The 25,741-nt window shown below is 30.6% G+C and overlaps 1 long non-coding RNA gene across 1 annotated transcript; it reads right to left on the reverse strand.

Moving 5' to 3' along the window:
- Window positions 1-12,560: 12,560 nt before the first annotated feature.
- LOC124294607 lies at window positions 12,561-12,902 on the reverse strand. Its single transcript, XR_006904518.1, has 3 exons — window positions 12,851-12,902; window positions 12,671-12,787; window positions 12,561-12,610 (listed from the first exon to the last, which is right to left on the reverse strand). It is a non-coding gene; the product is annotated as an uncharacterized LOC124294607 (long non-coding RNA).
- Window positions 12,903-25,741: the final 12,839 nt, after the last annotated feature.

The raw sequence follows: 25,741 nt of genomic DNA on the forward strand, positions 1-25,741 counted from the left end.
TTGACATTGGAGTATTGTGCCGTATCGCATAACATCTTTTTCACTATTTTCTTCGCTAATATCGCTGATCGTAGTTGTCCGTAGTCTATTTGGTTTGCCGTACGTTGCATATTAATTATCTTGAATATTGTTTGCCGTATCTTGAATTACCTTCTATCGTACCGAATATTATCTCTTTTTCTCTCGCACTTACCGCAAACTAGAGACTACGTATTATCTGTTATTCTCTATATTTTATGCTAATTTTTTATTTGACATGTCGCTTGAATTTACCTTGTAATTCATAATTCCCTGCCTGCCTATTTCTGATCATTCTGGTAATGTGATAACTATTACAATTGTTGTATTTCGCATGTGTTTATAATCGCTTCTCATATTTTATGATTTATTTGCTTACCGCTTAATTTAAGTACAGTATATCTTTCTCTGTTCTGCCTATCTATCATAAAACCGTGTTAATCATTACCGTTAGTATCGCGAGCTTGCGCATATTTCCCGCTTATTCGGAAAACGTTCCGTTATTTGTTAACTCTCTCGCTTAACCTTTCTCTGGCTGTAAATATTGTTAATTATCGCATTTATCGTAATTGTAACTCAATCTCTTCAGCTACTTGCTTGTCATTAAACTTATCGCCTCTTGTTTAATATATTTGACATTATTCCTGCTTCACCTGTTTCTTATTTTATCTATTGGATTCGACTCCGCCCCTCTACCATTATCTTGTCTCTCTGAGCGAACTGTGCAAAACCGTCGTAGAACCTGACCTTACCTTTATCTATTACCTTTACCTTTACCTTTGTCTTTTTCTCTAATTATCTCTTTTTGACGCATGTGCGTCTGGCGCCCAACAATCGTATCTTTCTCCCTTAGTATCTCTCTCTCTATCTAATTATTCAGGTTAGTGACTGCGCCGTAGGGTAACCAATTATCGTTATATCGTTTTACCCTCAACTGTATGAAAAATATTGGTTACAACATATATGATAATATACAGATATATATATATATATATATATTATAATTTTGAATTTACTTTTAAAATAAAAAAAATTTTTGAAAAAAAGTACGATAATTGAATTCATTGAAAATAAATATAATTATTCAAAAGATCCTGTATGTCTTTCAATTATTTACTCACATATTATTAGAAATAGAAATATTATTTATTGGGAAAAACAATTTATTTCAATCAACTATTTCCTTTTTTTATCGAATTATTTGACATAATCACCTCCATTTATATTTAATTATAATAATGTATAATATATATACAAATAAATGTATTTATATTTAATTATTTTGATGTACAATATACAAGTATATATATATATATATATATATATATATATATATATATATATATATATATATATGTATATATATATATATATATATATATATATATGATGATTTTTAATTCACTTTTAGAAAAAGAGAAATTTGAAAAAAAAAGAAATTTTTGAAAAAAAACTTTGTTTTACGATAATTAAATTCATTAAGAATAAATATAATTATTCAAGAAATCCTATGTATTTTTCAATTATTTGCTTACATATTAATTGAGATAAAAATATTATTTATTAAGAAAAATAATTTATTTAATCAATTATTTCCTTTTCTTATTAAATTATTTGACATAATTACCTCCATCTATATTCAATTATATTAATGTATAAGATTTAAATATATACATGTATATATATATTATGATTTTTAATTTACTTTTAAAAAAAGAGAAATTTGAAAAAAAAAAAAATTTTTTACAGTAATTAAATTCATTGAAAATAAATATAATTATTCGAAAAATCCTATGTATTTTTTAATTATTTGCTCACATATTAATTGAAATATAAATATTATCCGTTAAGAAAGAAAATTCATTTAAATCAATTATTTGCTTATTTTATTGAATTATTTAACTTAATTACTTTCATTTATATTCAATTATATGAATGTATAATATATATACAAATAAATGAATTTATATTTGATTATATTGATGTATAATATTCAAATGTATACATATATATATATTATGATTTTTAGTTTACTTTTAAAAAAAGTGAAATTTGAAAAAAAAAATTTTTATTACAATCATTAAATTCATTAAAAATAAATGTGATTATTCAAAAAATCCTACGTAATTTTTAATTATTTGCTCACGTATTAATTAAGATACAAATATTATCCGTTAGGAAAAATAATTTATTTAAATCAATTATTTCCTTATTTTGATCAATTATTTATCCTAATCACCTCCATTTATATTCAATTATATTAATGTATAATATACATATGTATATATTTGAATATTATACATTGATATTATCAAATATAAATACATTTGTTCATATATATCATACATTATTATAATTGAATATAGATGGAGGTAATTATGTCGAATGATTTAATAAAAAAAGAAGATAATTGATTAAATGAATTATTTTTCTTAATGAATAATATTTTCATTTCAATTAATATGCGAGCAAATAAATAAAAAATATTCAAGATCTTTTCAATAATTATATTTATTTTCAATGAATTTCATTATCGTGAAAAAAATTTTATCATCGAAAATTTCTTTTCTTTTAAAGGTAATTTCAAAATTATAATATATATATATGTATCTTATTATATATGTATACATGTATATATGTGTATATTATAGATCAATGTAATTGAATATAAATGGAGGTAATTAAGTTAAATAATTTAATAAAATAAGCAGAGAATTGATTTAAATAAATCATTCGTCTTAACTGATAATATTTACATTCTAATTATTATGTGAGCAAATCATTAAAAAATACGTAGGATTTTTCGAATAATTATATTGATTTCTAATGAATTTATCTATTGTGAAAAAATTTGTTATTTTTCGAATTTCTCTTTTTCTGAAAGTAAATTAAAAATCAGAATATATATATATGTATAAATATTTGTGTATTATACAATAACATAATTAAATATAAATACATTTATTTGTATATATATATTATACATTCATATAATTAAATAGAGAATGGAGGTAATTATGTCAAATAATTTGACAAAAAAAGGACATAATTGATTAAATAAAATATTCTTCCTAATGAATAATATTTTCATTTCAATTAATATGTGAGCAAACAATTAAAAAATATGTAGGATTTTTTGAATAATTATATTTATTTTTAATGAGTTTAATTCACGAAGAAAAAATTTTTTTTCAAAAATTTCTTTTCTTTCAAAAGTAAATTCAAAATTATAATATATATATATATATATATATATATATATATATATATATATATATATATATGTATATATGTATCTCATTATATATGTATATATGTATATATGTGTATATTATAGATTAATATAATTGAATATAAATGGAGGTAATTAAGTTGAATAATTCAATAAAATAAGCAAATAATTGATTTGAATAAATTATTTTTCTTAACGAATGATATTTATATTTTAATTGATATGTGAGCATATAATTAAAAATTACTGAGGATTTTTTTAATAATTATATCTATTTTTAATGAATTTAATGACTGTAAAAAAAATTTTTTTTTCGAATTTCTCTTTTTTTAAAAGCAAATGAAAAATCATAATATATATATGTGTATATATTTGAATATTATACATTAATATAATCGAATATAAATACATTATATATATACGTATTATACATTAATATAATTGAATTCACATGGAGGTAATAAAGTTAAATAATTTAATGAAATAAGGAAATAATTGATTTGAATAAATTATTATTCTTAACGCATAATATTTATATTTTAATTAATACGTGGGCAAATAATTAAAAAATACACAGGATTTCTTGAATAATTATATTTATTTTCAATGAATTTAATTATAGTAAGAAAATTTTTTTTTTTCAAATTTCCCTTTTTTTTAAAGTAAAGTGAAAATCACAATACATATATATTAGGGTGGTCGTTAAAAATTAAAATCTTTGCGGCGCCCGAAAAAATCCTTCCTTCTGATGAGAAACTACGGGGAAAATTTTGCTTTTGCGATTTAAACAAAAATAACACATGCCGACGGCCAATTGAAGTTAATTTTTCGATAAAATTATGGTTTTTTTTTTTAATTTGTCTCAGTAGTTGAGTTTGGGTGAAAATCATCAAAAACGGCTTGTAGAAAATTAAATTCTCTACAAAATTTTCAGCAGTGATTTTGATAATAAGTTAGAATTTATAAATTTGATATTGAGATTATTGCGATGGATATGAACGTTATCAGAAACTTGAAGGAACATTTTTATAGAGAATTTAAATTTCTATTAGCCGTATTTAATGATTTTTACCCAAACTTGAATACTGTGACGAATTTAAAAAAAAACTATAATTTGATCGAAAAATTAACTTCAACTGGCGGTCGGCACGTGTTATTTTTGTTTAAATCGCAAAAGCAAAATTTTTCCCGTAGTTTCCCATCAGAAGGAAGGATTTTTTCGGGCGCCGCAAAGATTTTAATTTTTAACGACCACCCTCATATATATGTATATATTTGAATATTATACATTATTATAATTGAATATAAATACACTTTTTTTATATATATATTATACAATAATATAATTGAATATAGATGGAGGTATAATGTCAAATAATTTGATGAAGAAAAGGAATAATTGATTAAATGAATCATTTTTCCTGATCAATAATATTTTTATTCCAATCAATAGTGTGCAAATAATTAGAAAATATTCGGGATCTTCTCAATAACTATATTTATTTTTAATGAATTTCATTATTGTGAAAAAAATTTTTTATCCGAAAGTTTATTTTTTATCAAAAGTAAATTCAAAATTACTATATATATGTATATTATTATACATGTATATATGTCTATATATGTATATTATACATTAATATAATTGAATATAAATAAACGTGATTAGGTTAAATGATTTGATAAAATAAGGAAATAATTGATTTAAATAAATTATTTTCTTTACCTGATAATATTTTTATTTTAATGATAATGCGCGCGAATAAATAAAAAATACGTAGGATTTTTTAAATGATGATGTTTATTTTCAATGAATTTAATTGTTGTGAAAAATTTTTTTTTTTTCAAATTTCTCTTTTTCTAAAATTAAATTAAAAATCATAATATATATATAAGTATATATATTTGTATATTATACATCAATATAATTGAATAAAAATACATTCATTTGTATATATATTATACATTCATATAATTATATACGAATGGAGGTAATTATGTCAAATAATTTGATAAAAAAAGGAAATGGTTGATTGAATAAATTATTTTTCCTAATAAATAATATTTTTATTCCAATTATTATGTGTGCAAATAATTAGGAAATATTCAGGATCTTTTCAATAACTATATTTATTTTTTATGAATTTCATTATTGTAAAAAAAAATTTTTTTTTCAAAAATTTCTTTCGTTTTAACAGTGGATTCAAATGTATAATATATATATATATATATATATATGTATATTATTATATATGTATATATGTTTATATTTGTATATTATACATTAAAATAATTGAATAAGAATACATTTATTTCAATGTATATTATACATTAATATGATTGAATATGAATGGAGGTAATTATGTCAAATAATTTGATAAGAAAAGGAAATAATTGATTAAATAAATTATTTTTTCTAATGAATAATATTTTCATTCCAATTAATATGTGAGCAAATAATTAGAAAAAATACACGATCTTTTTAATAACCATATTTATTGTGAGTAAATTTAATTATTGTGAAAAAAATTTTTTTTCAAGAATTTCTCTTATTTTGAAGGTAGATTCAGAATCATAATATATATATATATATATTATATACGTATGATGATATATATATATATATATATTATTATGTATGTATATATATATATATATATACATATGTATATTATACAATAATATAATTGAATATAAGTGGAGGTAATTGAGTCAGATAATTCAATGAAATAAGCAGATAATTGATTTGAATAAATTATTTTCCTTATCGGATAATATTTATATTTTAATAATTATGTAAGCAAATGATTGGAAAATACACAGGATTTTTTTAATAATCATATTCATTTTGAATGAATTTAATTACTGTGAAAAAATTTTTTCTCTTTCAAATTTCCTTTTTTTCAAAAGTAAATTAAAAATCATAATATATATATATGTATATATTTGAATATTATACATGATCATAAATAAATATAAATACATTCACTTATATATATATATATATATATATATATATATTATACATTAATATAATTAAATATGAATGGAGGTAATTATGTCAAATAATTTGATGAGAAAAGGAAATAATTGATTAAATGATTTATTTTTTTTAATGAATAATATTTTTATTCCAATTAATATGTGAGCAAATAATTAGAAAAAATACACGATCTTTTTAATAACCATATTCATTCTGAGTGAATTTAGTGATTGTGAAAAAAATTTTTTTTCAAGAATTTCTCTTCTTTTGAAGGTAGATTCAGAATCGTAATATATGTATAATATATATATATATATATATATGTTATTATGTATGTATATATATATATACTGTGACGTTAAGTCTTTTCTGCCCCTCGTCGAGCGCTAATTTGTAACGCTAAATGTTGTTACTTTCGGATGAGGACTTACCGTTGACACTTTGGCGCGATTCTCTACTTATCCGCAATATTAAACTACAACAAAATAATTACGTTGGGCGCCAGACGCATTAGCGTCGTTTCTCAAAGAATGACATAAATCAATAAAATTAACACAAGACCGTACAAAAGGGATAAATAGAGAACCCGTTGTATGGCTGGCTAGGCACAGGTACGATCGCGTACATCCCGGTAGAGTGGCGGAGTTCAAGGCAGCTAGCAGTAATTCCAGAATTAAAGAAAATAACCAAATAAAGAATAAACTCCAGTTAAAAGGAAAATGAATAAGTCAATCGATCATGTATTGTCGAAAAGGTTACATAGGTGAGACAGGCAAATGAGATGGTATCGATAGCGGTAGTTAATAAAATAAATTGTCGTTGTTCATAAAAAATTATCGGTAGAATAGCAGTAAACGGTAGCTTTAACACGAGAGACGGTAGTTAACAGAGAAAAATAGACGTAGGCCGAGAGATGCGATATAATGCAAGAGTTGACTTAAAACTACACGTCACTGGGCGACGTGATCTTACCCAAGTTGCAAATGACACTACGAAAATTATTATTCTGTTAATTAGAACGAGAGAATTTTACTGCGATCGGTAGAAAACAACGAAACCGTAGTTCGGTAGAGGTACGACAAATTTACCATAAATCATAACCAAGATGAGAGATTGACAGTTAGTAACAATTTACTAAGTTGGCAAACGATCGACTCGGTAGCCTTCGGTAGAGTTATTCATACGGTAGATTCGATAACTTATAATCATTACATAATTGAGGAATTAAATAGTGAATTCCTAAACATAACTTTTGAGAGAATACCAAAATACAAAGTTATGAGAGTGAGAGAATCTCGGAGAGTTTACAAAATAGAGAAATATACTAAAATACACCGCAATACAAAAGAATAGTTTACAAAACTTAATTTAACAAAATACGGGGAAATAAATAACAGGCAAAAATAATATAAAATGGTCAATAGTAACAAAGAAAAATGCGGTAATATCTAAGGGTGATTCTACGCTCGCTTGTACTCCATAGAACTCGATATACGATACAATAGGCACAAAAATAAATAAAAATATAATAAGCAATAACAGAAATAAAATATAAAGCACACTACTATTACAAAGAGAGTTTGGAATAAAATATGAAGCCAATAGGGCTCAAAATAAGATAGAGACTACAGAAGCAAGATAATAGAGATTCACAAATAATCAGAAAAGTCATAAATACAAGAGATAATTATTTGGCAGTTACGAGGTCGCTCAGATACGAAAATAATGAATTACTGAAATCATGCAGTCACACGGAAGTCGTGGACCATGATTCACACAAAATGGCATCACACGATGCAATCAAGAAACAATAAATATAATATTAATGACCGGAATCATGCAGCCACACGGCGGCTTACAGCAACTTTAACCGTGGACCATGATTCACGCAAAATCGATAAATATTACGAGAAAGAATAGAAATTGTGAGCAACTTCGTAACAGTACAATTCAAAGGCAAAAGCCTTACCTTAACGGTCGATCTCAGGCACACAAACTGATTTTAATTTAAATTATACTATAGAATAACAAAACTGGGAAGGAAAGGAAAAGAGAAGGAAAAGAATTTAGAAAGATAAAGGTACTCGGTAGGATAGACGGTAGAACGAAAGCGGTAGGATAGACGGTAGAACGGTAGCTTAAAACGGTAGAGAGGTCGGGAGAGCAATTGGAAAATTGAAGCTGTTCCTCAACAGGTCGAGCGTAGAATAGCAGGTCGTAGTTCAGCTCGCCGATCTCGCGGTTGTCGTGAGGTGATTCTTCTTCTTTGATTGGTCACTTGACCCCCACCGCAAATAGGCCATCCCCCTGTGGCGAATATCGGTTACTGCGTGGTCGTACGTTTTCCAAAAATTACCGCTAGATGTTGTGCAATGTGCTGCTCGCGATTTCGTCGTTGACACCAACTCGTACGGTTTCATAGTCGCTCCAGTTTGCAGTCCAGGCTGCCTATCCTCGGGGACTTCTTTGACAGAGGCACGCACAGGGTGCCTCTCGGTCAAAGTTAGCGGGTGGAGAGTGACGCCTCATTGTTCACCTCCACCGGCTTTTGTACAGGCAGTAGCTAGCTGCCTGTACCTGAGGCCGTGCAGTCAGACGGTTGGCCAAACCGTGGACCACGACCCACACAATCGGTCCTCGTCGATAGGGAGGCGGCTAGTTCCTCTTTGAAGAACGATGCCCCCGGCCGCCGGGAGGATTTTTATCTCCCTGTTCACCGGCAGTCGAGGCGATACGGAAGGTTCGGATGGATGCTACCCCAGGTGTATATAAAGGTGCACCAAGGTAGCCAGTGTAGTCTGGTGAGACCGTCAGTAGGCGAAGTCGTCGAGAGCTGCAAACGGTAGATAGTGGTCCCTTGTTGATCGGGATCGTAGTCGTCCAAGTACCTTGTTAGCTTGCGCCGAAGCGCGAAATAAAGAATTTACAGAAAAGAATTAGTTAAAAGTAGATATTGCCTATTTTGTATCGAGTTCGTTTGGAGTACCCTGCTGAGGACGCGTAAATTAAAAATAATAGCGGTTGTGTGCCCTTGTGACGGGCGATTCTGAAACGCCACGTTACAATACATATATATATATATATATGTATATTATACGATAATATGATTGAATATAAATGGAGGTAATTAAGTCAAATAATTCAATGAAATGAGCAAATGATTGATTTGAATAAATTATTTTCCTTACCGGATAATATTTATATTTTAATAACTAGGGGCTTCGCCCCTGCGCGCTTCGCGCGCCAACCCCATCTCGGCGCTACGCGCCTCGGGCACTCGGCGCTGCGCGCCTCGTTGTTCGGCGCTTCGCGCCTCACTATTTCCTTACGCATTGTCTAGTAGACAGGCGAATTCCTTCATGTTGATTTGATGACAGGTCTGCACTTGCTGTCCACTTCAATTCCTTCTGTGCTTACTTTTCTTTTTTTTATCAATCTAAGCTTCCATTCGTTGGTTGAAAATTGGTGTTCCTTCTCTATTGATATCTATCTATCTCCTTGACTTGCTGAATTATTTTTGCTACCGCTCTGCCCGTTATTCTCCAAAATCACCTTGTTTACATTATTTTTTTCTCTATATTTATGTTGCTGTTCACTCCGTAAATCACCTCTTTCTCTTGTGGTCAACATCGATCATGGTCGTTCTCTTTCCTGGTTATACGAATATTTGATGGATATTATTCTATGGCTTATTTGGTTCTTCGCACTTACAATTTTATTTTCCTCTTTCTTTTGTGATACTTCCGACCATCCACCATCTTCATCGCCTTGTCTGCTGCTTGAAACTCCTCCTTTCTCCATTGTCATCGTAAATCCTGGCTGTCCTTTTGACTGTTTGGTGATATATTTAGATTTACTATTATTTGATTGTTACTTTTCATACTTATTACTCACTATCTGAATTTTATTTTGGTTCTGCAAGACATCAAAGTGTCCACTGTCTCCGTCGCCGGTGAAGAGTAGCGAGAATTGTGTTCCATTTTGTGATCCGTTCCGGTGTGGATGAATTTGTTCTTCGCGATACACGATTAAACATATCTTAAAAATATCCGCAGCTGCATATATTGCATTTTTATTCATATGTGATTTGTAATCACCAGGTCACCTAATCACAGCACCGTTTGACTCATTACCTGTAATAAAACCCGCAAATGTAGACCAATTATCCACTATATTTGAAACGATACTCAGTCTCACCTCTGCGTGTCGATCTTTTGTGCCGTATACACAATACGCCAACGCGCGAAAAAGACAATTCCTGTCGGGAATCATCTTGATAATTTTCGTTTGCATGTTCATTTTTTGCGCGTCAGAAACAGATACCTATAAAGATATTTGTCAAAGACTGTCATAAACAGCCGATGACAGCTGTCAAAGGGTTTGCTAGATGCTTTTTGTTTTGTTTTCGGGATCTCACCCCACCGCCAACTTCATGCGTATACTATTGTTATTATAATCTTTTTTTACTATTGTTATTATAATCTTTTTTTACTATTGTTATTATAATCTTTTTTTACTATTGTTATTATAATCTTTTTCTACGTTCATTTGTTTGAAACTTTTTTATTAGATAGAGAGATTATGCAAGCAAATAATTGAAAAATACACAGGATTTCTTGAATAATTATATTTATTCATAATGAATTTGATTATAGTAGAAAAATTTTTTTTTTCCAAATTTCTTTTTTTTTTAAAGTAAATTAAAAATCATAATATATATATATGTATATATTTGAATATTATACATTAATATATGTGAATATTAATACATTTATTTGTATATATATTATACATTGAGATGATTAAATATAAATGGAGGTAATTATGTCAATTAATTTGATAAAAATAGAAAATAATTGATTTGAATGAATTATTATTCCCAACGCTTACTATTCATATTGCAATTAATATGTGGGCAAATAATTGAAAAATACATAGGATTTCTTGAATAATTATATTTATTTTTAATAAATTTAATCATAGTAAAAAAATTTATTTTTTTCAAATTTCCCTTTTTTTGAAAGTGAACTGAAAATCATATTACATATATATGTATATGTATATTTGAATATTATACATTATTATAATTGAATATGAATGGAGGTATTCAAATCAAATGATTTAATGGAATAAGGAGATAATTGATTTAAATAAACTATTTTTCCTAACGGATAATATTCATATTTTAATTAAAATGTGAGCAAATAATTGAAATATACATAGGATTTCTTGAATAATTATATTTATTTTTAATCAATTCAATTATAGCGAAAAAAATTTTTTTTTCTAATTTCTCTTTTTTTAAAAGTAAATTAGAAATTATAATATATATATATATATGTGTATATTATACATGATTATAATTGAATATAAATACATTTATTTATATATATATTATACAATAATATAATTGAATATAGATGGAGGTATTATGTCAAATAATTGAATAAAAAAAGGAAATAATTGATTCAATAAATTATTTCTCTTAATCAATAATATTTTTATTCCAATTGATATGTGCGCGAATAATTAAAAAATATTCAGGATCTTTTCAATAACTATATTTATTTTTAATGAATTTCATTATTGTAAAAAAAATTTTTTTAACAATTTTTTTTTTTTTAAAAGTAAATTAAAAATCATAATATATATAAATGAGTGTATTTGAATATTATACAATGACGGAATTGATTATAAATACATTTATATATATATATATTATACATTGATATAATTGAATATAGATAGAGGTAATTATGTCAAATAATTTGATAAAAAAGGAAAAGAATTGATTGAATAAATTAGTTTTCTTAACGAATAATATTTTTATTCCAATTAATATGTGAGCAAATAATTAGGAAATATTCAGGATCTTTTCAATAACTATATTTATTTTTAATAAATTCCTTTATTGTAAAAAAATATTGTTAAAGTCTATTTAAAATTATATTATATATATACTAGGGGCTTCGCCCCTGCGCGCTTCGCGCGCTCACCCCATCTCGGCGATACGCGCCTCGGGCACTCGGCGCTGCGCGCCTCACTATTTCCTTACGCATTGTCTAGTAGACAGGCGAATTCCTTCATGTTGATTTGATGACAGGTCTGCACTTGCTGTCGACTTCAATTCCTTCTGTGCTTACTTTTCTTTTTTTCATCTATCTAAGCTTCCATTCGTTGGTTGAAAAATAGTGTTCCTTCTCTATTGATATCTGTCTATCTCCTTGACTTGCTGAATTATTTTTGCTACCGCTCTGCCCGTTATTCTACAAAATCACCTTCTTTATATTATTTTTTTCTCTATATTTGTGTTGCTGTTCACTCCGTAAAACACCTCTTTCTCTTGTGGTTAACATAGATCCTGGTCGTCCTCTTGCCTGGTTAAAGGAATATTTGATGGATATTATTCTATGGCTTATTTGCTTCTTCGCACTTACAATTTTATTTTCCTCTTTCTTTTGTGATACTTCCGACCATCCACCATCTTCATCGCCTTGTCTGCTGCTTGAAACTTCTTTCTCCATTATCATCTTGAATCCTGGCTGTCCTTTTGACTGTTTGGTGTTATATTTAGATTTACTATTATTTGATTGTTACTTTTCATACTTATTACTCACTATCTGAATTTTATTTTGGTTCTGCAAGACATCAAAGTGTCCACTGTCTCCGTCGCCGGTGAAGCGTAGCGAGAATTGTGTTTCATTTTGTGATCCGATCCGGTGTGGATGAATTTGTTCTTCGCGATACACGATTAAACATATCGTAAAAATGTCCGCAGCTGCATATATTGCATTTTTATTCATATGTGAGTTGTAATCACCAGGTGACCTAATCACAGCACCGTTTGACTCATTACCTGTAATAAAACCCGCAAATGTAGACCAATTATCCACTATATTTGAAACGATACTCAGTCTCACCTCTGCGTGTCGATCTTGAGTGCCGTATACACAATACGCCAACGCGCGAAAAAGACAATTCCCGTCGGGAATGATCTTGATAATTTTCGTTTGCATGTTCATTTTTTGCGCGTCAGAAACAGATACCTATAAAGATATTTGTCAAAAACTGTCATAAACAGCCGATGACAGCTGTCAAAGGGTTTGCTAGATGCTTTTTGTTTTGTTTTCGGGATCTCACCCCACTGCCAACTTCATGCGTATACTATTGTTATTATAATCTTTTTTTTACTATTGTTATTATAATCTTTTTCTACGTTCATTTGTTTGAAACTTTTTTATTAGATAGAGAGATATATATGTATATTATTAAATATGTATATATGTATATATATGTATAATATACATTAATATAATTAAATGTAAATCGAGGTGATTAAGTTAAATAATTGAATAAAATAAGGAAATAATTGATTCAAATTAATTTGTTTTCTTGACTGATGATATTCATATTTCAATGATTATGTGAGCAAATAATGAGATAACACGTGGGATTTTTTGAATAATTATATTTATTCTCAATGAATTTAATTTTTGTAAAAAAAGTTTTTTTTTTCCAATTTCTCTTTTCCTAAGAGTAAATGAGAAATCATAATATATATATATATATATATATATATATACATATATATTTGTATATTATACAATAATATAATTGAATATAAATACATTTATTTGTATATATATTATACATTCGTATGATTAAATATAAATGGAGGTAATCATGTCAAATGATTTGATAAGAGAAGGACATAATTGATTGAATTAATTATTTTTTCTAATGAATAATATTTTCATTTCAATTGATATGTGAGCAAATAATTAAAAAATATGTAATATTTTCTGAATAATTATATTTATTTTTATTGAATTTAATCAACGAAGAAAAAATTTTTTTTTTCAAAAATTTCCTTTTTTTTCAGATGTATATTCAAAATTATAATATATATATATGTATGTATATGTGTATATCATGATATATGTATATATGTTTATATGTATATACATGTATATTATACATTGATATAATTAAATAGAAATGGAGGTAATCCGGTCGAATAATTTAATGAAATAAGGAAATAATTGATTCAAATAAATTATTATTTCTAACGGATGATATTTATATTTTAATTATTATATGAGCAAATAATTAAAAAATACGGAGGATTTTTTGAATAATCATATTAATTTTCAATGAATTTAATTATTGTGAACAATTTTTTTGTTTTTCAAATTTCTCGTTCTCTAAAAGTAAATTGAAAATCATGATGATATATATATATATATATATATATATATGTATATATATATATATATATGTATTTGTATATTATACATTAATATAATTAAATATGAATTCATTTATTTGTATATATATCATACATTTATATAATTAAATATAAATGGAGGTAATTATGTCAAATAATTTGATAAAAAAAGGACATAATTGATTGAATAAATTATTTGTCTAATGAATGATATTTTCATTTCGATTCATATGTGAGCAAATAATAAAAAAATAAGTAGGATTCTTTGAATAATTATATTTATTTTCAATGAATTTAATTAACGAAGAAAAAATTTTTTTTTCAAAAATTTCTTTTTTTTTCAGGAGTAAATTCAAAATTAAAATATATATACATCCCTATATGTATATGTATATACATAAATATATATATATATATGTATATATATGTATATTATTCATTAATTCAATTGGATATAAATGGAGGTAATTATGGTAAATAATTCAATAAAATAAGCAAATAATTGATTTGAATAAATTATGTTTCTTAACGAATAATATTTATATTTTAATTAATATGTGAGCATACGATGAAAAAATATTTAGGATTTTTTGAATAATTATATCTATTTTTAATGAATTTAATTACTGTGAAAAAATTTTTTTTTTTCAAATTTCTCCTCTTACAAAGCAAATGAAAAATCATAATATATATAAGTATTTATTTCAATATTATACATCAATATAATCAAATATGAATACATTCATTTATATATGTATTAGACATTAATATAATTGAATTTACATGGAAGTAATTAAGTTGAATGATTAAATGAAATAAGGAAATAATTGATTTAAATGAATTATATTTTCTAACAGATATTATTTATATTTCATTATTATGTGAGCAAATAATTTAAAAATACGTATGATTTTTTGAATAATTATATCAATTTTTAATAAATTCATCCATTGTAAAAAAATTTTTTCTTTTCGAATTTCTCTTTTTCTAAAAGTAAATTAAAAATCATAATACATATCTATATATATTTGTATACTATACAATAATATAATTAAATATAAATACATTCATTTGTCTATATATTATACATTCATATAATTAAATAGGGGGCGCCACTGAGCATCTATAGTAAACAGACGTGTCTTGTGTCGCTCTATCATATTTAATCTTGCTAGTTAATAAATTCTGCGTAAAAAATTATAAGAACGTGCATATTCTGTGTAGAAACAAGTGATTAAAGTCTGCAGATACAAATCTTTAAATCCTTTCGAGTTTAGCATATAAAATTCTGTTTTTCCTGATAACACGGTGTGTGCTCAGCTGGCGTGTTTATGATTGTTTACGTTTCCTGACTCCGTAAATGAATACAGGCGACATCTCACGGTCAAATTCTGACCCCGCACCTGTGACGCCACTGTTAGTCAAACCCCGCCTCGTTTTGAATCACAACAACTCTATAGCCGGTGTCACACCTGCGGCCCCGTCAAGAAAAGGGCGACCATCCACCCAGCAACTCCTTGCAGAAGCTGCCAACACCTGCACTCCAATAACCAACTTTATCGAAACCAAGAGGAAAAGACACAGTTCCGGTCAATCTCCCACAGAAGAGCCGAAACAGCCTTCGAAGACTTTTAAGAAGACAGATTATGCGAAGTTAGAAGACTACCTGGACCCAATTGATAACAGTGATTCAGCGATGGATAAAATACTGGAGGAATTGAGAGGCCTCAGGTCCGACCAGGAAACTAAGCTCAAGGTGCTCACCGATAAACTGAACAAAAAGTTCGAAGACGACGCAACAGCCTTTGAGAATATACAGCGAAACCTAGCAGAATTAAAAACCGACTTACAGGGAACCAAGATCGATCTAACTAAACGAGTTAAAGCTCTGGAAGACAGCACAGTGAAGAAAGATGAACTTAACAACTTAAAAGTTTCTCCACTCTCAAAAGAGGAACGTGACAGAATCTCGCAACTCAGTAATAGAATTGATTTTCTTGAAAAGGAAAATAAGAAGACTAAAATCTCGATAGTAGGCCTCACTCTATCCACAAACAATCACACGGAGGAGGTCAAAACGTTCTTGAATTCCAATTTTGGGGTCAATATCCTTAGAATTGAAATAACGGAATTCACCAAGAGGCTTATAGTCGACCTATTTGATATAAATATAAAAAATCTAATACTCAAGAACAAAAAAATTAAATTGACCGGTACTAACATTTTTATTGAGCCAGACAGAACAGCCAGGGAGCGAGAAATAGACTGGAATGTCAGAACGCTCGCTAAACAACTAGGAAGCGAAAGTAAAAAACCCGTAAGAAAAGGGAATAAAATTCTGGTGGACGATCTTGTCTACTCCTGGAACCCGGAAACAAACAAGATGATGCCTCAATCAAGGAACTCCAGCTTGCTTTCGGGCAGCATGGAGTGGACAGAATCAAAGTCAAAAAAGTAATTAGCACACCCGTGGGAACATCTACAGTCAAAATCACATTTTGGAACCTTCATGGCTTCTCGAACCTTGAGCCAAGCTCAATAATTGGAGATTCCGACATCATCGCAGCTTGTGAAACTTGGATAACCCATACGTACACACCTGTTTATCTGAATAAATACAACATCTTTTGGTCCGAGGCGTTGAGAGAACATGCAGTAGGTAGAGCAAGCGGCGGTCTAATAACGGCAGTTAATACACAATATAATTCCTCGTTAATCGAAGCTTCCCCTTGGTGGATCTTCACTGAAATTCAACTTGGATCATCCGTAGCTGTTATTGGGTCAGTATACTTCCGCAAATGTCTCGACCTCCGTTACTTACTCGATATTTTTCAGAGCATCATCGACGACATCAAAACTCAGCGCACATACGACTTGTTTATTATAGGCGGTGACATGAACGCTAAAGTCGGCACCCTGAATCCATGGCCAGCTGATCTCTTCACCGGAAGCCAATTATACGACATTTTTCGCACTACTGATAATTTTACCTGTGAAAGGGGTCGGATGATCACGGAATTCATGGTTGACAACGACTTTGTACTTTTGAATGGGAGGACAGTCAGTGATTCTCTAGCTCAACCGACGTACGAAAACCTTGGCTCATCAATCATTGACTTAATTTGGATTGACATACCGTCTCTGCGCCTTGTAAACGATCTGGTAGTTCAAATGGAGCCGTCCATGTCCGACCATTATCCAGTATGTCTCAGTATCTCGCTGGAAACCTATACTCCGCCAGTTAAAAATGATAACCCGAAAAAACCACAATTTTCCAAGATTAAATGGACGAATAACGCTGCCGATCCTTACCTTGAACAACTGTCTAATCTCTTGATTCCAGCTGACACGGAAACCCTAGCAACTGACAACTTACAGTCGCTCCTGCATTGCCACATGTACATTGCTGCTGAAAAAGCTAACCTGGTGAAAACTCTAGGTTTCGACGGAAATAGCTGGACTACTCGCAACCCGTGGTTTGACTCAAGCTGTAAGGTAGCAAAAAGCGAGCTAAGAAAAGCATTAAAAAAACTTAAAAACGATCGAAGCAATAATATACTCAAACAGGATGCCACTCTTTGTAAAAATAAGTACCGGGAAATATGCAAAGCTAAGAAAAAAGCTCACATTGATAGTATAAAATCGGCTTTTGCCAACGTCACGGCTCCAACAGACTTCTGGGCCGCAGTTAGAAAATTCAGCTTCAAGCACAGCTCTTCCCCTGACGTCTCAATCGACAGCTGGAACAAGTTTTATGCTGCGATCTCCAAGCCAAGAGTTGTCACGCCTTCTATTTCTGCAAGCATCACAAACGACATCCTTGATGCTGAAATTTGGTTTCCGGAGCTCAACTCGGTTCTTAAATCTCTGAAACCCGGCAAAGCTGCCGGCCCCGACTTACTAACCAATGAACTATTCCAAACTCTAACGGCACAGCATACAAACTTGCTAATAGTTCTATTCAACAGAGTGCTCAATGAAGAGCGTGTACCAAAAAATTGGGCAAAGATATGGTTGTCAATGCTGCATAAAAAAGGTGCCAAGTATGACCCAAGCAATTACCGAGGCATCGCTCTTATTAATATAATTACCAAGATATTCACCAACATTTTAAAGAAACGATTAGTTCTATGGATGGATAAGGAAAAGGTCCTGCCGGACTCTCAAATGGGCTTCAGAAAAGGGCGCAGCTGCACAGATGCCATTTTCACACTCCTCAGTGCCATTCAATTACAGTTTCGACACAACGATGGCAGAGAAATATACGGTATTTTTGTTGACTTTCAAAGGGCATTCGACTCGGTACCCCATGGGCGTCTGTGGCAGAAACTACTTGATCTAAAGGTCAGTAGCAAGTTTATCAACACAATGAAATCTCTATATGACCAAGCGACCATGCAGGTTAGAACCAAGGAAGGTCTCACGGAAGTCTTTGATGTTACTGAAGGCGTCCTACAAGGCGAATCTTTAAGTCCAGACCTGTTCCTACTATACTTGCACGATTTTGAGCAGTTTTTCCGATCTAAAGGTCTTCATGGCTTGGACATCAATGGAGTAGTCGACATTCTTTTGCTGCTGTACGCCGACGACACCGTAATCTTCGCCCATTCGCATATGGATCTTCTACGCAAGCTGCGTGCCCTCGAAGAGTACTGTGACCTGAACCAGCTAACAGTCAACAAGTCAAAAACAAAAATTCTCGTGTTCAAAGCAGCTGGTAGAATACGAGAATGCCCTACTCGGTATAGGACCTACAAACAAACTTGCCTGGACTTGGTCAATAGTTATACCTACCTAGGTGTCGAGGTGTCCACCTCTACCAGAGGTCTGGCAGCACTACAGTCTGCTACTAATAAAGCAAAAAGTGCTTCAGGAGCGTCCTTGGCCTTACTGGCTAAAGCAAAGTGCGACTCTTGGAACGCGTACAACAAGATATTTGACAGTATGGTCTCGACGGTATTTTTATACGCTATCCCAGCCTGGGGTCTCTGGTATAGAAACTCCCTGGAAGCTGCTCAATCTTTCTTTTTCAAGAAACTGTTCAAACTACCCAGGAACACCCCAGACTGGGCAGTACGTTTGGAGTTCGGACTCGATCCTATGGCTCTGAAGGCCATGACCAGTATATGGAGATGGTTGATCAAAACTCTTAGGGCGGATGACAACTGCTTGCACAAAATCTGCCTCCTGCGCCTCCTCAACCTGGCTAAAAACACCACGACCGCCTCACCGCATAACTGGGCCACACAGATAGGAGCTTTTTTAATGGAATGTGACGCGTCAGATCTAATTGATTCGATCGATCCCAACCTCTGGGAATCCGAGATGGAGTCCACTCTGAATCGGTATCAAAGTATCCTTCATAGCAACGACTTAAGCGCAGCAAGAAACTCCAAGTCACTCGAATTCTCCCTGCCTCATGCAGAACCTCGGGTCCCAGTCAGATATCTCCTAATGAAGATTCCGCTCAGCAGCAAGCGACTGATAGCCCAACTGAGGCTTTCAAACAAACATAACTGCTTTTTAATCACAGACAACCTTATGACAAAATTTGCTCGGAACTCTGCATGTCAATTATGTAATCTAAAAGAGCCGGATACAGTCGAGCACTTGCTGATCACCTGCCCCTACTACGTGGGCTTCAGGAATCAATATCTGCAAAATTCACTGTGCAGCAGTGAACGAATACCAGCATTATTCTCATCATCTGACGCAAAAACTCTCTATGCAATTGTCAACTACGTCACCAAGTCACTAAATCTTAGAGCCTGGGCTCTGCATCTCTAACTTGTTTAAATTGTTTAAATGTAATTGTTTGACTGAATGACTACTTATATTTTGTACTTATACTTATATTTATAATTTATCTGAAATTTTAATCAAGACATGATTTTATATATTGTTCTACAACGCTAATTTAATTTTAAATACTGTTTTTATTTGTAAATTTTACACTTTGTTACCCCCTTGCTAAAAACAACCCTGTAATTGTTTAATGCAATAAAGCTATAAATAAAAATAAAAAAATAATTAAATATAAATGGAGGTAATTATGTCATATAATTTAATAAAAAAAGGACATAATTGATTGGATGAATTATTTGTCTAATGAATAATATTTTCATTTCGATTCATATGTGAGCAAATAATTAAAAAATAAGTAGGATTTTTTGAATGATTATATTTATTTTTAATAAATTTAATTAACGAAGAAAAAATTTTTTTTTCAAAAATTTCTTTTTTTTTCAGGAGTAAATTCAAAATTAAAATATATAGATCTATATATGTATATATATATATATATATTAGGGTGCTTTTTTTTGGACTATATTTTTTTTTTTTCGGTCCCATCGTGAAATTTTGTTGGAAATACAACAAAAAAATTTCCTGAAAGATTGAGCCCTTAATATTAATATTAAGTGCTCGCCCAAGGCATGTAAAGATTTCCCGCTCAAAATACACGTAAACTTCAATTTTTTTCTTTAAAACATCTACAGTTCAGAGGCCTTCTATGGTGTAGTCTAGGTCGTCAGTAGGTTTTCTTCAGAATGAAATGCTCTACAAAAGTACTCATTGCGGTGAAGTCGTAACTCACACCGGCGAAGTCGTACGGGCCACCCAAACCCAATTTTTTCATGAAATTCTTGTCTTTTTGCCCGTATCTGGTAAATAACAAGAGCCACAAAAAAAAGTATTCAACAAATTTGTAGGAAATTTAATTTCCTACAAAAAAGTTCCAAAAAACCAAATTGCTAACATCGATATTTATTGAGATATTGGGCTTTTAAGGTGAGGAAGTATGGAATTTTCATGAATTATTGAGTCAAACTGTCGAATTATTGATTGCCGAATATTTTTTTGTTTTGTAGCTCTTGTAATTGTAATGACAAGAATTGTAATTGTAATGACAAGAGCTACAAAACAAAAAAATATTCGACAATCAATAATTCGACAATTTGACTCAATAATTCATGAAAATTCCATACTTCCTCACCTTAAAAGCCCAATATCTCGATAAATATCGATGTTAGCAATTTGGTTTTCTGGAACTTTTTTGTAGGAAATTAAATTTTCTACAAATTTGTTGAATACTTTTTTTTGTAGCTCTTGTTATTTACGAGATACGGGCAAAAAGATACGGGCAGAATTTCATGAAAAAATTGGGTTTGGGTGGCCCGTACGACTTCGCCGGTGTGAGTTACGACTTCACCGCACTGAGCACTTTTGTAGAGCATTTCATTCCGAAGGAAACCTACTGACGTCCTAGACTACACCATAGAATGCCTCTGAACTGTAGATGTTTTAAAGAAAAAAATTGAAGTTTACGTGTATTTTAAGCGGGAAATCTTTACATGCTTTGGGCGAGCACTTAATATTAATATTAAGGGCTCAATATTTCAGGGAATTTTTTTTGTTGAATTTCCAACAAAATTTCACGATGGGACCGAAAAAAAAATATGGTCCAAAAAAAAGCACCCTCATATATATATATATATATATATATATATATATATATATATATATGTATATATATATATGTATATATGTATATATATGTATATATATGTATATACATGTATATTATTATATATGTACGTATGTATATATATGTATATTATTCATTGATTTAATTGGATATAAATGGAGGTAATTAAGTTAAATAATTCAATAAAATAAGCAAATATACGATTTGAATAAATTATGTTTCTTAACGAATAATATTTATATTTTAATTATTATGTGAGCATACGATGAAAAAATACTTAGGATTTTTCGAATGATTATATCTATTTTTAATGAATTTAATTACTGTGGAAAAATTTTTTTTTTTCAAATTTCTCTTCTTACAAAGCAAATGAAAAATCATAATATATATATGTATATATTTCAATATTATACATTAATATAATCAAATATAAATACATTTATTTATATATGTATTAGACATTAATATAATTGAATTTACATGAAAGTAATTAAGGTAAATAATTTAATAAAATAAGGAAATAATTGATATGAATGGATTATTTTTTCTAACAGATATTATTTGTATATAATTATTATGTGAGCAAATAATTTAGAAATACGTAGGATTTTTTGAATAATTATATCAATTTTTAATAAATTCATTCATTGTCAAAAAATTTTTTGTTTTCGAATTTCTCTTTTTCTAAAAGTAAATTAAAAATCATTATATATATCTATATGGGCTATTCCGCGTCAACCGGATCAGTCATCTCTCAGATATTTTTTTAATTTGGCATGTGGATTGTGTAAGGGGAGTTAGATTTTTGTGCCAAAGCGCGAATCTCATAATGCAAAATTCGATTTTTTATTAACAATAACAAATTAGACTCCCATTTTTTTCAAAAATTCATAACTTCGGCAACAAATTAGATACAATTTTTTTTTTTTTTTCAAATTACGCGGAAAGCTCCATAGAATTTAAAAAAAAATACGAAATGGTAAAAAAAAGTTGTTATCAATTGTTTATTTAACAATTAATTTTTCAAAGATTTTTAAAACAGTGACCGACACGATCAAAAAATTTTTTTAAAATTCTGACATGTTCCTTGAACTGTACTACAACCTGTGAATTAATTCCAGAGGGGTGTTTTTCTTCGTTTTCGAGTAAAAAATCATTAAAGGTGTCGATGCGCATGAAATTGCGGCGCGTCGAGTCTCTACGTAATGGCGGGCGGCCGGTTGCCGTCCACCGCTACCCCGCGGCGGCGTCGCGGCGTTATTTTAGAGTCATTTTCACGATGTAGGACATGATTGAAAAATCTGAAAAAAATACTGTACCTTCACAAGGCCTGCTCAAAGCGATAAGTGAAGTTTCAAGAATGTGTTTTTCACCGTTTTTTTATTACAGAGATTCGAAATTTGTTATGACGCATTATGATTCAAACATGAATTACGAACACAGGTCAAGTGTTGTTCCAGGATATGGAATACCTGCACCTGTGCATGCGTCACCTAAATCCTTCACTATCCAGGTAGTCCAGGTAGGGTCACCACCTCGATTCCGCGAAGGGGTCATTTGGCTAAAGTCAGGTACATTGAATTGCACCTGCATTATGTTAGCCCCATTGGTGGAATTCAAGCAATTAGAAGAGTCGTTGGGTGGGTGAAGCACTATATTCCAGGATATGGAATACGTCCACCTGTGCATGCGTCACCTAAATCCTTCATTATCCAGGTAGTCCGGGTCACCACCTCGATTCCGCGAAGGGGTCATTTGGCTAAAGTCAGGTACATTGAAATGCACCTTCATTATGTTAGCCCCATTGGTGGAATTCAACCAATCAGAAGAGTTGTTGGGTGGGTGAAGCACTATTCTGAACGAGTATAAATTTCGAGCATTTCAAAATGCATAACATTCAATCGAATACCAGTGTAGCGATCAGTGCAATACATCGTCTCATTCTTCACACAAGTAATTCATTTCTGAAAGCAATGTCTACAACAGATGTGAAACGGTGCTGTAATCCTTTCCAAAGAGTTGGCCATAATTGGGTGCGAAATTTGGTAAAGCCAGTGACACCAGCATTACGGAAAAAGTTTCCGGACCTAGGAGAATATGTGTGCATGGATTGTCGAATAAAATTGTACAAATGCAACACAATTACTCCATCTGATAAAAACGAGGTAAGTGATATGAATCATAATTATGCGAGTGGTGACGATCTTGTTTCACCTTCACCAATTAGTGAACAGAGCAGTGTGGAAATGTTTCTTGAGAATGATATCGGGCAAGAATTGTTGTGTGATGTGAAAGAATTGTTTATCAACGCGAAGTGTGTCGCGGACAAAATTAAATATCTCACAATGACTCCTCGTAGTTGGTCCATCAGAGAATTGGAGTTACAATTTGATTGTTCATATAGAATGGCTCGTAAAGCTAAAATATTGCAAAGTGAGCGTGGATTTGGATCCTCCCCAGATCCAAGACCATCTCGCACTCTTTGTGATGATGTTGTCTCTCATGTAGTGGAATTTTACTGTTCTGATGAAATAAGTCGGATCATGCCTGGTCAGAAAGATTTTGTCACTCTTCGCGATGTGGATGGTTCAAAACATCAAGTCCAAAAACGACTTGTTTTGTGTGATCTGAAGGAAGCTTACGCCGCGTTCAAGCAACAGCATCCGAATGATAAAATTGGATTTACAAAATTCGCGGAACTCCGCCCAAAGCAGTGTATTTTAGCTGGACCAACAGGAACACATACAGTTTGTGTTTGCAAAATTCACCAGAATGTGAAAGTTATGTTGGTGGCGGTTAGCTCAATTTGTCAGACATTCAAAAGAACGTACCACGATTTGATAAAACAGATATCGTGTGACTCTCCAAATCCTTTGTGCTATCTCGGTGATTGTAGTAGTTGTCCAAGTTTTGATATGGTTACACACGAAATGGAAAGTTTATTCGACGATAATTTCGTAGAAAGTATTAGCTACAAACGGTGGACTCATACGGATCGATCTGTTTTAGAAACGATCACGCAAGAAACGGAAACGTTCCTCGAGACGCTAAAGGAACAGACGATAGCCCTCAAGAAACATGATTTCATTGCTAAACAGCAAAGTGCATATTTGAAAGACAGAAAACATCGTCTACAACCAGGGGAGTTCTTAGTTTTGGGTGACTTTGCTGAAAACTATGCATTTGTTGTTCAAGATGAAATTCAAAGCTTCCACTGGAATAACAATCAAGCTACCATCCATCCTTTTGTTGTGTATTATGTTGAAAATGAGGACTTAAAGCATAAAAGCTTCGTTATCATATCAGAAAATCTACAACATAATACAGTCGCGGTCCATCTGTTTCAGAAGAAACTAATCGGTAAGCTTTTTGAGTTCTTCGGTAGTGAAGTTATCAAGAAAATGATTTATTTTACTGACGGTGCTAGTGCACAATATAAAAATAAAAGCAACTTCATTAATTTGACTCATCATTTTGACGACTTCAATGTCGAGGCTGAATGGCATTTCTTTGCAACGTCACATGGAAAAAGTCCATGTGATGGCATTGGTGGAACTGTGAAAAGATTTGCTGCACGTGCAAGCCTACAGCGGCCCAATGAAAATCTTATTTTGACTCCAAGGCAATTATTCGAATGGAGTGTGAGTGCTTTAAAAAATATCGCATTTGACTTCTGCAGCAACAGCGAACACGAAGAACATGAAAAATTATTGAAGCCGCGATTGAACCAAGCAATAACGGTTGAAGGCACTCGACGATTCCATTCATTTTTACCTCTATCTATAAAAACTGTAG

This window comes from Neodiprion lecontei, chromosome 1 (genome assembly GCF_021901455.1).
Source record: "Neodiprion lecontei isolate iyNeoLeco1 chromosome 1, iyNeoLeco1.1, whole genome shotgun sequence".
Taxonomy (NCBI): Eukaryota; Metazoa; Arthropoda; class Insecta; order Hymenoptera; family Diprionidae; genus Neodiprion; species Neodiprion lecontei.